The sequence below is a fragment of the Pipra filicauda genome, unplaced genomic scaffold, assembly GCF_003945595.2.
Source record: "Pipra filicauda isolate LSUMZ 115617 unplaced genomic scaffold, ASM394559v2 scaffold117_size3949168_pilon, whole genome shotgun sequence".
NCBI lineage: Eukaryota > Metazoa > Chordata > Aves > Passeriformes > Pipridae > Pipra > Pipra filicauda.
In genome coordinates, this window is record NW_024103629.1 from 192,789 (window position 1) to 205,076 (window position 12,288).

Below are 12,288 nucleotides of genomic sequence, written 5' to 3' on the forward strand. Positions count from 1 at the left end.
GGAATGCAGTGGCTTCTCTTGAGACTTTGGCTGCTGCTCTTATCCTTCCCAGCTGTCTACTCTATCTCTGCTGCAAGTCTAGAAAGCCATGATGTTTGCTATGGCCTTTGCATATCTTTTTCATGAGTATTAAGGCTGTCTGTGTGCTGATTGGGGAGGGGAGGTGAAAATATCTAAACCTTCTCAGCTATTCTAAGAGATAAAATCATGGAAATACTCAATGATAAATGCTATCTGTGTACTGTTTTAAAGATCTTGTGCCTATTCAATTTGCTTCCATTCTTTTCTAATTATCTTTAAACTTTAATTTGGTATTTCTAGGTATTTTCTGAGGCAGAGGAATGTGAGAATTCTATGGTGGAAATAAGACCTAGAAGGAGGATACACCAAATCAGCTCTATTCCTGAATGACCAGGGGTGTCCTGTGCTTCTGCCAGAGTGCAAAGGATACACTAAGTTCAAAGATTTGGCAGCTAGAGCTCGGAACTTTCTTGAGGGAAAGAGAAACATCTTGTGAGAGAAAAAAAACCTTTAGACAATGCTTTTTCCCCACCCTTCATCTAGAGAAAAGCAACTGAGATGCAGTAATAACACACTGACACAGCTGAGAGCCTGTACACAGTGATAGGAGGGAAAACACAGGGACCAGGACTGTCTTTTAATTTTGCCATTGCCTGAGGATGACAGGAAGCTGCTGTCAATCACGAAGTGAAAAGGACGATATTTTAGTGTGCTCAAGACTGCAAAAGGGGCTCTTTTATTCCTTCTGTGATCTATGAGTAATTTCTGACATAAAACCTCCAAGTCACCTGCAAAGCCAATTTGGGAGAGAATGGTAACAAACATTTCTTCTAGGAGTTCTGGAGAAAAAAAAAAAAAAAAAGAGAAAAATAATTCCTGCCCTTTATTTTACCTGGTATTATCTGCTGTACAAATGTCATTAAGCGACATTTCTCTCCTACAACCATCCAGTAGCTATGAGGATTATTATTCCCTTCTTCTCCTCTCTTCCACTGAAAACAAGATAGTGTCTGACAGTTAATGAGGGGGACTCTAATCTGACAGCACTATGAAAGCTGCTGACAGAAAAGATCTTGATAATGGCATAAGAAATTCTTTCTATCTCAGGCTACCATTAAGGTACCTGTCTGCAGCTGGGAAGCCAGGACATTCTCCTATAATAGAAGCTTGTTAGATCTGAATCCTCTTGTACTTCTGCAACCTGTTTAAGAGGAAAACCCAAAAGAGCTGTAGGGAAAATAAGAAAATAAAGGCATTCAAAATATAAGGGCTTACTTAGATTAAATTCCTAAATGAGAGTTTGTTGCCATTATTCTGTGCTGAACAATTAAGGTGGATTTTGCTTTCAGTTACAGCATTATCCCAGAGTTACTCTGAGTAATACTCTGCATACATACGTATATAGAAATAGAGATTTCACTGTGGGAGGTACTGTATATCATGTGGGACTTTCTGAAGTGGAGAAATTGCTGTGCAAATTTACATGGTGGACTGCCTATGATTTTGCATAGTACAAGCTGTTCTGGATTGCCTGCACTAGACCATGTGGCATAGACAGAAATTGCCTCCTCAGCCTCAGTCCCGTGCCTTCAACCCCAGGAGACCAGTTTGTGGGACAAGGAGTGACATTTCTCTGAGGTGCTCCCAGAGTATTTCAGACCAGAATTTTGTTCTAAACATGCATTCATGATTTTTCCTTTGGTGTGGTCGGCCCTATGGTTTTAAACTATTAGGACTTTGGACACTACTGGTGTTGGGGAGGCAAGTTTCTTACTGCCAAAGGGCAGAAGATGAACATCAACCATTTGGACACAGCTTCGTGTTGAGCACATGCAATGATTTAATTTCTGAGATCTTTTATTGCGCTTGAAGAAGGGGTTAATGCAGACCTAGGGTGGAGGTTATGAGAAAGGCAGTGGTGGCAAGCGCAGAAAACAAACTGTAACCAGAGAAGTTGAAATGAAGATTTGTTTTTGGAGTCCAGCACAGAAGAATTTTAGCATCAAGTTTGCTACTTGTTCAGTCTTTATTGAACTTTCTCAAAGGGTTGTTCTTTATATGTGTGTCTCAGTAAAAAAGAGAAACACGTTGCTTTGATGTAGGTTTTCTTTCTTTAAACAAAGAACAGGCCATCCAGGTGCTCAACCCTTCTTAAGAGGAAAGCTTAAATAAGGCAGCCAGTGTACCCAGCCTGTCCCTTGCATTTTGGAGGGTTAAACTTCATGTAAATTTGTGAAGCTGGCACATATAAAAGCATATTCTACCCTCTGTATTTTTTCCCACTGGTATGTTGTCTGCTCACAAAAAGTGGTGTTTCTATGTCGTTTTCTCCAGATATCCCCATTTTTTTTTCGTTTTTGTTTTTGTTTTTGCTTTTGTTTTTTTTTCCCCCCTACCTACACATTCCATTTTAGTGCGCCATCTGCTTTCAACCTACTTAGCATTATACTCCAGCTTTTAAAGACAGAGGAATTCAAGTGCCAGGGTCTGTGTTTTATTGCTAAAGATGGCATGGAGACCTTCTTTAAATGGTTCCAGTTCATCTAAAGCCCCTGTTTGGATGGTTTTCAAAGGCAGCTTAGGGTTATCAAGCTTCTACTGCAGGTCTTGCTAATCTTTTTAAAAGGACTCTCTCTGAGATTCTTTAACTTCCTAAACACTCCTTTTTGCCTACTTCAAAGCTAGGAAATATGGTTTTTTTAATGTGAAAATTTCATACATCCTTGTCTTAATTTTTCTTGACGGATGCAAGCTGTTGTGTGACCTAAAATCCAGGAAAAAAAAACCAACAGAAACCCTACCTTAAAAATGTATAAAATAATTTTTGTCATTTTTACACTTCAGACTGAAACTTTCTTAAATACCTTACGCTTTAAAGTCTTGAGTCTTGCTTATTTCTGGAGAAGAGACTGAATTAAAATAGTGTAGACTTTCAACTTGGGAATCTATCTTAATTTTGAAGTGTTTGCAACTGCTGGTAGCTGCAATAAGTACCCCAGTCAGTTTCAGCTACTTTTTGTTTCTCCAGCTTTGGATATTGCAGCTTTCTCTGTAGGCCAGCTTTCTGAAGTTCAGCAAATAACCTCCATGAGTGTCCTGGGGCTGTTCTCCACAGTGGACGCTTCTCCTCCCTGACATACGCAAGGGATTGTGCTGAGCTGGAGGCAAACTGACAGTCAGGACAGATTGCACTGAACCATTCTTTTCTTCGGCTCAGGCATGTGGTCCACGTGTGCAGAAGAGTCCTGCTTTGGCATTGCCTGTTGTGTCCCTAGTGCCTGTCAAAGCAAGAAGGCCACATAAATTGGCAAGGAGCAATAAAAATATTTTGCGCACAGTGTTATGTTGTTTCTGGGACTTTTGTACCCACAGAACACTGGGGGTTTTTTTTGGGTGGATTTCTGAATAGATGTTTTATTCCCTTAGATTTTAAACTGTGATTTCTACTTGCATATATGTCTATATGAAATCCCAGTGGGCATTAATCTGCATCTTTAAGCACTTTAAATATCTTTACAGTGTTGTTCTTCACTTATCTGTGGGGAGATAACTCCTCAGTGGAAGCTAAAATTCTTTATAGAAATACCTCGGCTGTACAGAAAAGATATTTTTCTCCATGAAACTTGTAGATTGGTTTTGTCAATATTCCCAAGTAATTTCCCAGCAAAGCTCAAATTCTCTGTTATATTTTGTACCTTTACCCAGAAATCTAAGAGAAACTTTTGCCCCTTTTTTTTTCTTTTTTTTTGTTAGTGGAAAAGTCTAATTGGAATGGATGAAATGACATTATTAAATACCAGAATGAAGATCACCAGGGAAATAATCGAGCTGCTGATACTCTGATACTCTAATGTTAACTCAGTGCTTCTAAATAATCAGTAATCAGCAACTTGAATTAGACTGAGATAGATTCAGCTAAGTGCTTGACTACTCAAAGCAAGTGCAAGAGATTTGGGGAAAAGCTCAGTGCAGTCAGGGAAAAAAAATATACTGCATTAAATATGCAGGACTAAAGAAATCATGCTTCCATTTTAAGTAAACACATTATCTTTTGATATATGTTGGTCTTTCTTCATGTGAATCATGAATCTTGCAGCACTTGAAGCCCTGATTAATATTCTTAATTGCTCTCCCTTTTTCATTCTTGCAGCTGGCAGATGGAATGCTGCAGATCAGACAGTGCCATATCAGTAGTGTTTATACTGTCTGTGAACAAATGGTGTTATAGCCTGCACGTTTATCCCCTTTGATCCATACACAAATGAAGCAAGGTGCAATAATCAAGACTTGCTTTTTTAATTTTTTTTTCTTTCTCTTTCCTGTCTCTGTGGTGTTAACCCTTTTGGGAGCAGATGATAGGACATGGACTGTGAGCCAATTTCTGTAATGACAAACAATTTTCAACAAAAAGGACATCTGGAAATCCTAGGACATCTACATCCAGAATGGATATCTGCATCCCTTCTCTCTGGACAAGATATGCTAGACAAATGTCTATCTTCCAGTAAACTGGGCTGAAAATTATTAGTGGGAGTGTCAGCAGTTTTTGTGATTTTCTGTGCCAGTGCTAATTAGAGTGGATATACAAAGAATCCAAAAGAAAGAGCATAATATCAGTAAGAAGCTGAGAGATGATTTCTAATTAGCTGAAAAGTGAATGAAGGTTCAATATTTCCTTCTGTTTGCTAGGGGCAAAGAATGAGTTCTCTAAATGAAAGAATCCTAATTACTCTAGAAATTTAAGCTTTTCAGATCTTTCTATTTCTTATGTGTTTTCAAACTACCTTCCAGGTCAAAGAATGACTTTTCTCACTAGCAGCAATGCAAAATCTATTTTGATAGGAAAAGCAAGACCTTCCTTCTCTGTCATGACTGTTAGCAAAACCAGTAGATGAAGAGTGATCAGTTCATTTTATAATGTGCACATTGTTTTGTTGATGTTAAAATTAGATGACATTTTATGTGGTCAACATTGCTATCATAATCTATTTGTTTACAATAAAAATATTTTAGCCTAAGGAAATATATTATGCTATGCATAATTCACTTGGCTTTTGGACACAGGAAGGTTTCTGTGTTTTTCAGTTAGTTTTGTAAGAGGAAATGTGTTTTCTCATGCATTGAGTAGGACTTGTAAATGTACCGTCCCACAAAGGCACCAGAGTCTGACTAACATGAGGTGATAGGCTAAAATTGGACTCTACTTTGAATATTCATCTTGTTGGAATAATTTAGGTAATGAATCAAATGACCTCCTGTGATTGCTTGGATGTGATTATAAAAAAAAAAAAAAGGAAAGAAAAGATGTACAGTATCACAGGTTATGACACCAGCACATAGAACTGCAGTAGAACCCTCAAGCTCAGACATCATAATTCCTCATCAGCTATTTCTCTGAAAGGTTCGGAACTTTGTCATTGAAAGGACTCTGTGGTTATAACAATGATGTCAACTTGCAGGAATTCAAAGAAATGTGTATTGAAGAATACACAGTGAAACTACTGGATGTAAGGCTACAAAATGCCCATTTAATTATCAGAAATATTCTGAACATGTGTCCATTTATGACCCATCAGTTCCACCCTGTCTGCAGCCTCAGGTGTCAATGCAAAGCAAAGCAAACTCAGCTTAGTAATTCCTATAACTTCCATCAGTAAGGTGGTAGTCTAAGCAGGTTCCCACACTGGCATACTTACTTATAAGACTTCCCTTTTCTTATGGTTTCAAATCCTTTTGATTGAAACTGTATCTCAGTTCATGTTATTATTCTCACTATTAATAGCTGAAGGGACTCCTGTAAGCTGCAAGTGTCTGGTTGGAATTCTCTGGATGTGCCAGTTGTTCTCTCCATTGCTGTTGTTGTCATCGAACTTACATTTTTGTAGCAGTATTTGTCATGATGCTAAATTCTCATAGTTGCTGCATAGGTGTTGTAAAGTGTTTCATGCATTCTGTGCTGGAAACCAAGGCATCACGGGGTTGCATGAGGTACCGGTACCTTTCTTATTTTAAACAAAACTACCTCATTCTTTTTTTTTTTTCTTTTTTTCTGCTTCAGTGTCTATAATAATTATAATTAAATGAAATTTGTTGAGGTGTTTCATGTATCTGGTGGGGTATAGATGTGTCTTTTTGATTTGATTTACCACTCTGATGTACAAAATGCCAAATTTTCCCTCTGGCAACATGTGACAGTTATAACACCTTTCTCATTCCAGGCAGGTTTCAGGCTAAAACCTGAGGTGTATTAGAGAATTCGTCTGATACAAATTGGCCCTGTTCTTGCAGGACACCAAATCAACAAGTCTAACAGCTGCAAACCAGGATTTTTTTCCTTCCTTCCAGGCATCCCATCACTGTTGTTCTTTGGCGTCTGAACTCACGGTGAACTGAGTTTATCTTCATTAGATAAATCTATCTTCAAAGATAGGCTTTCTCTTCATTACGGGATGATATAATGTGTAAGTGAAAATTGGTAATGAGATGTTACTGCTCTTGGAGTGTGATTTATTAGGAGGAAGCTAAATTCTAGTTAAACAAATACACTTCTATTTGAATGTTGACAGAAGATGAGTAGAGCATCTGATCATTCCTTATATCTTTAAGAAGTGGCTTCCTAATGAAATCAGATACTTTAAGTGTCTAGATCTCTAGCTCAAAACTTATTTGACATTTCATTATCATATGAATTACTCTTTTAGCTTGGCAAGTTTAGACATAAAACTTGGATACTAAGTACTGAGTGAAAAATTGACTGGGGGAATTATAAAGATTCTAATATCTCAGCATTTTCTTTGCTTTTATTGATCACTGCAATCTTGATGATGTGTCAGCAGCCAAAAAGCGTTCTAAGTAAGTTGATATATTAAAAATGATGCAACCTTTTATCTAGATTTATATTAGATGCAATCAGATGACACACAACTGTGATCTACTTTGTGACTTTCAAAATTGGTTACGTCAAAATCAAAGGAAATTTGACTGAATAATATTAATATTTTATTGCTAGTTGTCCTTATTTATTCAGATATTTACTTTGATATGGTCCCTAACATTTATTCTGAATGAAAGTCTAGAGACTTATAAACACCCTAAAAAATGTAGTTTTCCAACAGAAAATTGTTTGTGTTTAAGTATAGTGTATGCTTAGGTGTTACAGAACTGTTGCATCACCCTAGCTATCACATTTTGGCTTTATACATGTTTTAGTGAATTATATCCTGACTAAACCAGAGAAAAATTACTGTTAACAAATGTGACAGTTTCTGTTGGGATTTTTTTTAAGGTTGACTAGATTAAATTGGATTTATCTGAAACCCGGTGTATCATGTAATAAACTGGGTGGGATGTTTGGTTAAAACATAGGTTTTAACTCATGTTAACTAAATTATATACCCTAAAAAGTACAGAAATTTTTAGTTGCTAAAAATGCATGTAACAGGTAAAACATATAGTAAAAAAAAAAAAGACTGAGAATGTCAAAATGATGTTTAGCAAAGAGGTAGTTCTGTTTTATAATAAATCCCAACCACATCTAAATTATTGCCATATCAGCTGCTAAAGGTTTCATTTTTTATCACTTATTACCCAGGTAAGGCAGGGGAACGAACAGCCATATACATGCAAAGCTCTTCCTTGGGTAAGTCACTAAAGGGGAGTGGTCTAGGGAGAGATGGGTCTCAGGAAAGATGGGCTCAAATCTGTATTCTGTCACAAACTTCCCCTGAGGTTAAGCAGGGAAAGACCATAAATCCCATATGTAAAAAAAAGGGGTTGTTTTCATTTTCAGTGGGTCATAAAATACCAAGGGCTGTTGCAGACCTAAGGAGAGATTTGCTCTGCTTTTTCTACTTTCCTAAGTGAGGATTACTGAACTTTTTGGTTTTACAGTGTGCTCTGAAGTCACAGAATTGGTTTCCATTCATCAGCCTGGAAACAAAGATCATTACACAGAGCAACCTAACACTGTCTAGAAGAACTGTTTTGGAAACCTCTGAAGAGAAAAAGAAGGAAAAAAAAGTTAATAATATGATTGAATCAACACATAAATAAAAAAAAAAACAACCAAAACCACAAAAATGGTATGTTTCCAGGGTGTAAGAGAAGATGGAAGGAAAAGAGACAATTAAATAGTGAAATGACAGTGAAAAGGAAGAAGATGCATTCTGACCTAGGGGTCACTGGGGACCTGCGTGTCTGGAAACCCAGGACCCATTGTGTCTTTCTGCTTCTATTTACTTCCTTCATCCTCTGCTTTGGTGACACCGCATTTTGGGGGGGAAATCACAGAATATTCAGAATTGGAAGGGCCTAAATGAAAGATAATCCTTAAGGAAACCTCTGTGTGCCCAGAGTTTATTTCTTCACACTGTCAAGGTAGATGCCACATATCTGCCTTTTTTCTTCAGAGAGTGCTTTTCTTCCTTTGATGTTCCTAGTGTTCACTCAGACCTCTGTATCTGCCTGGTCTTTTCTATGGGAAGACTTCAGCAATAAAGCTGATCTCAGATTTCTCTGCCAGGTTACTTCCTGCCTTCCACCTTTACCTCTGAAAAAGTCCACTCATTTTCTATGCTAGCCTCTATTCCTCTTCACTCCAGAATGTGCTCAGAACACATCTGACTTTCAACTCAGCTCTCTATTGTCTTGCAATTTTAGCATGTGTCAAATACAAACCCAGAAGCATACCTTTTCCCACTTGCTGTTGTTAACTGATTGTTTCTTTGTAGGTGAGGATTTTCTTCAAGGAAAAATATCACTAATGCAGCAGATATGAAAATATATTTTTTTCTGCATGGATATATTTCTAATATCCTTTTCCAGCAATAACTGAGCAAGCAAAGCAAGGGAATTTTATGTTGCTGCCTAGTCAAACTCCCTGACGTAGTCTGTCTGCTGTGCTCATGCATGTTACAGCAGGAATGTACATCAAGTTAACCAGCTTTGTCTCTCCAGAGCAGCAAGGTGGGCTTTAATCTGCAGTAGAAGTCCCCCTGATCTGTCAAAGAAATTCTTTCTATTAACTCTAATAGCCCAAAGCCTCCCACTGTGCTCCCTTGCTTTTCTTCCCTATTGCTACTTCCATATTGATCTGAACTGCAGTTGCATGATCTTGACCACAAAGTCTAGTGTCTCTTTTAGATGCTGTTTCTGCTGCTCACACCTGACATATTGCACCTCCGGAACTAAGGGAGATTTATCAGGACTGTACTACACTTCTTCCAAATCAGACCTTCTTTGAGAGCAGAACAAGTGGTGCCTTCTGTTTAACACTGCTGGCCCTTGTCCAATTTTCAATATCTAACGGGAGGATTTTTATATTTGAAAAGTGATGCTTGTGTATGCAGCCAAAATTAAAGATAGTTTTCTATTCAAGGTAGAGCTCAAGCAGCCTCTACCTCAGGGATTCCTACCCTGCTTTTCCAATGCTTCTTGAAAAGCTCCAAGTTATCCCAACCAGTTTGTTCCCTGATCTTTACCAAGACAGGATGCCATTCTAAAACAGTAGAAAGTGACCACTGTCTTTTTTACAACAGGCCATAAAAGCATAAAAATTACACTGTGTTGAAGGTATATAAAAACCTCAGAGTCCAATAAAGCCAGCTGACGGAGCTGAAAGCTCTGATAGCCTCTGCAAGGGGCACCTTTGGGTCAGTGTCTGCTGAGTGATGTCCATATGAAAGGGGTACTGTTTGGGAGGAGAAGTACAGGGATTTTGCTTTTAACCAGCCTAGATTGAATAGAGAAGGGCAGGTGGGGGCTTCTGAGAAAGTTGTGTATAAGGGATGGTTCTTTGGGACTGGACTTAGGAACATGGCCGAACCTCTAGACATCGGTGTGGTTGGTGCTTTCCAGATGAATGAGAGATGAAGGAGGTAGAGGTAGTTGTGGAAGACCAGAATAATCTTAAAAACTATTCTGGGAAATATCTTAGTAGTCATATTCTTTTCCAAGGTGCATGCCTGCTATTCTGAAAAAGAGCTGTAAGGAGAGTTTTAGAAGGAAGCAGGCTTTCACAAAGCCTGGACTAACAGCTGGAGCATGAAATCCACATACACAACACAGAGAAAGTGAGGATTATGAATTCTATCTGGGGGGAAAGGTCCAAGTCTAGATGAAATGGCTTTCCTTAATATTTCCTTAATATTTCCTCAGTGCTCTAGATTAGTACAGCATTTTGGGGTGCACGGCACTTTTCTCAGCTTCTTCTCAGCCAAGTGAGCAGCACTGGAGCAGTAAAGACTGTGCTGTCCCTGGGGCAGGTCACTCCTGTTCTATTCATGTTTCTGTCCAGGAGCGTCACTTGCACCAGGACATCACAGGGATACCACGCTGTTGCAATGAAAGTACCTTCTAGTTCTCCCCATGCTATTTATTTCATTCCAGTTCTGCTGCCCTGTGCCATATTTTTTGCAGAGAGAGCACTACACAGGACTCTACAGTCACCCTAGATGATTTTGCATTTGTGTGGCTTGCTTGGCAGAGATGGGAGAGAGATGAAAGGTACAAGCGTACTCCTATCTTGTCATAAAAGGAAAGTGTAAAGGGACCAGGGGATTTTGTGGCTGAAGACTCTTGTCTATGTACTCTGGAGTCCTTATGACTTAAGTTTTATATCAGTGAAGCTTTACTGATTGCAACTTATTTCCTGACTCACGTCATCTTAGAGGAGATCAGCACCTGAGCTATGCAGCTCAGACATGAATTGCCAGCTACATCTTCATGGCATCCCTAGTGGCTGAGGGAAGAGGCTTTATGTTGGTGGAGTTCCACCTAAATGAGAGAAAAGCTTTGGGGAGATCAGAGCTGTGCTCAGCACCTTGCACAGCATGGGTCTTTCCTTCTTTCAGCATTTGGTGATTTCCAAAGCACAACTGCAAAAAATTCAAGTTGCTTGACTGTACAAGGAGTTCAAGTATGTACACATATAACAGTCCTGTGAATGAGGTCATCATTCTCTGAAGCAATCCATTAATGATCTGATTTCAGTAAAATGGGATTTTTACCCCTCCGCAGAATCGGAATGGGGATTGTGAAGGGTGCTTTTTCCTGCTACAAAGTATGACTATAACCATCCCTTACACACACTGCTGGGGTTATCCTTCATGTGAAGTTTAGTTTTAGTCTTGTCCTCATCAAAATTTCTCTGGAATGAAAGGTGAAGAAATGTGATTCCCTGAGTTACTGAGAGCAGGAGATCTGTCTAAGAAGGCTCCAAGATTCATGTTGGCCCATTTCTGATGGGCCTGCCCTCTTTAGTGTTCTTATTTATGGACCTGTTAACAAAACACTGCTTTGGGATATATATTTTTTTTCCTTTAAGGGAAAAAGCTTTCACATTTGGTCTGGAAATGAGACTACTTAAGCTGTTGCTCATTTTGCACTGGAGCTGCCACATCTGCAGCTGGAACTATGCCAAGGCTCTGATGGAAGAACAAGCAGATGGACTTCTAACCTTTACAAAGGGTATATTACAGCAAAGCAAATGGGAATTAAATTAAAGAAGCCATACACTCGGTCATTTTATATGAAAATGGGTAAAGTTCAGACACATCTTTGTATTGGAAACAGTTCTGTGCTCTGGTTTTATTTTATTTTATTTTGTTGAGAGGGAAAGGAGGAGTTCCTCTGCCCCAGTGGTACCATAGCAGGAAAGTAAAAATTCATTATTTTGTTCCAGACACAAACATTCTTGTTGAGAAAACATTAGAATGGAATGTAGAATTGAAATTTCATGGTTTAACCCTGGCAGGCAGCTAACCCCCATCCAGCCACTCGCTCATTCCCCACTGGTAAGTTGGGGGGGAGAACTGGGATTGTAAAAGGATAAAGACAGTTTGATAGGTAAAGCAAAAGCTGCACATGCAAGGAAAGCAAAACAAGGAATTAATTCACCACTTCCCATGGGCAGGCAGGTGTTCAGCCAGCCCGAGGAAAGCAGGGCTCCATCACATGTAAGGGTGACTTAGGAAGACAAACACCATCATTCTGAATGTGCTAGAGCAGGTTTGGTGGCACTGAATGTCCATACAGGGTCAGCCCAGAACACCCAGACTAAAACAGTACAAAGAGAAACCTCATAAAGTTGAAGACATTCATGGGTATTGAAACAGGTCACTTTTTTTTTCCTTGTGCATTATAAATGTGATTCAGATGAACAAGCACAGGTTCTGCTCTTTAGATTACACTTTTCCTTAAGGCATATCCTTGACTTTCTCATTTGATTTGATGTAAGAAGTTATTAAGTGACACTTCTTGACCTAAGAT

The 12,288-nt window shown here is 38.8% G+C and overlaps 1 long non-coding RNA gene across 1 annotated transcript; it reads left to right on the top strand.

Moving 5' to 3' along the window:
- Positions 1 to 6,373: 6,373 nt before the first annotated feature.
- LOC113989103 lies at positions 6,374 to 8,057 on the top strand. Its single transcript, XR_003541123.2, has 3 exons — positions 6,374 to 6,482; positions 7,613 to 7,660; positions 7,912 to 8,057. It is a non-coding gene; the product is annotated as an uncharacterized LOC113989103 (long non-coding RNA).
- The last annotated feature ends 4,231 nt before the right edge of the window (positions 8,058 to 12,288 follow it).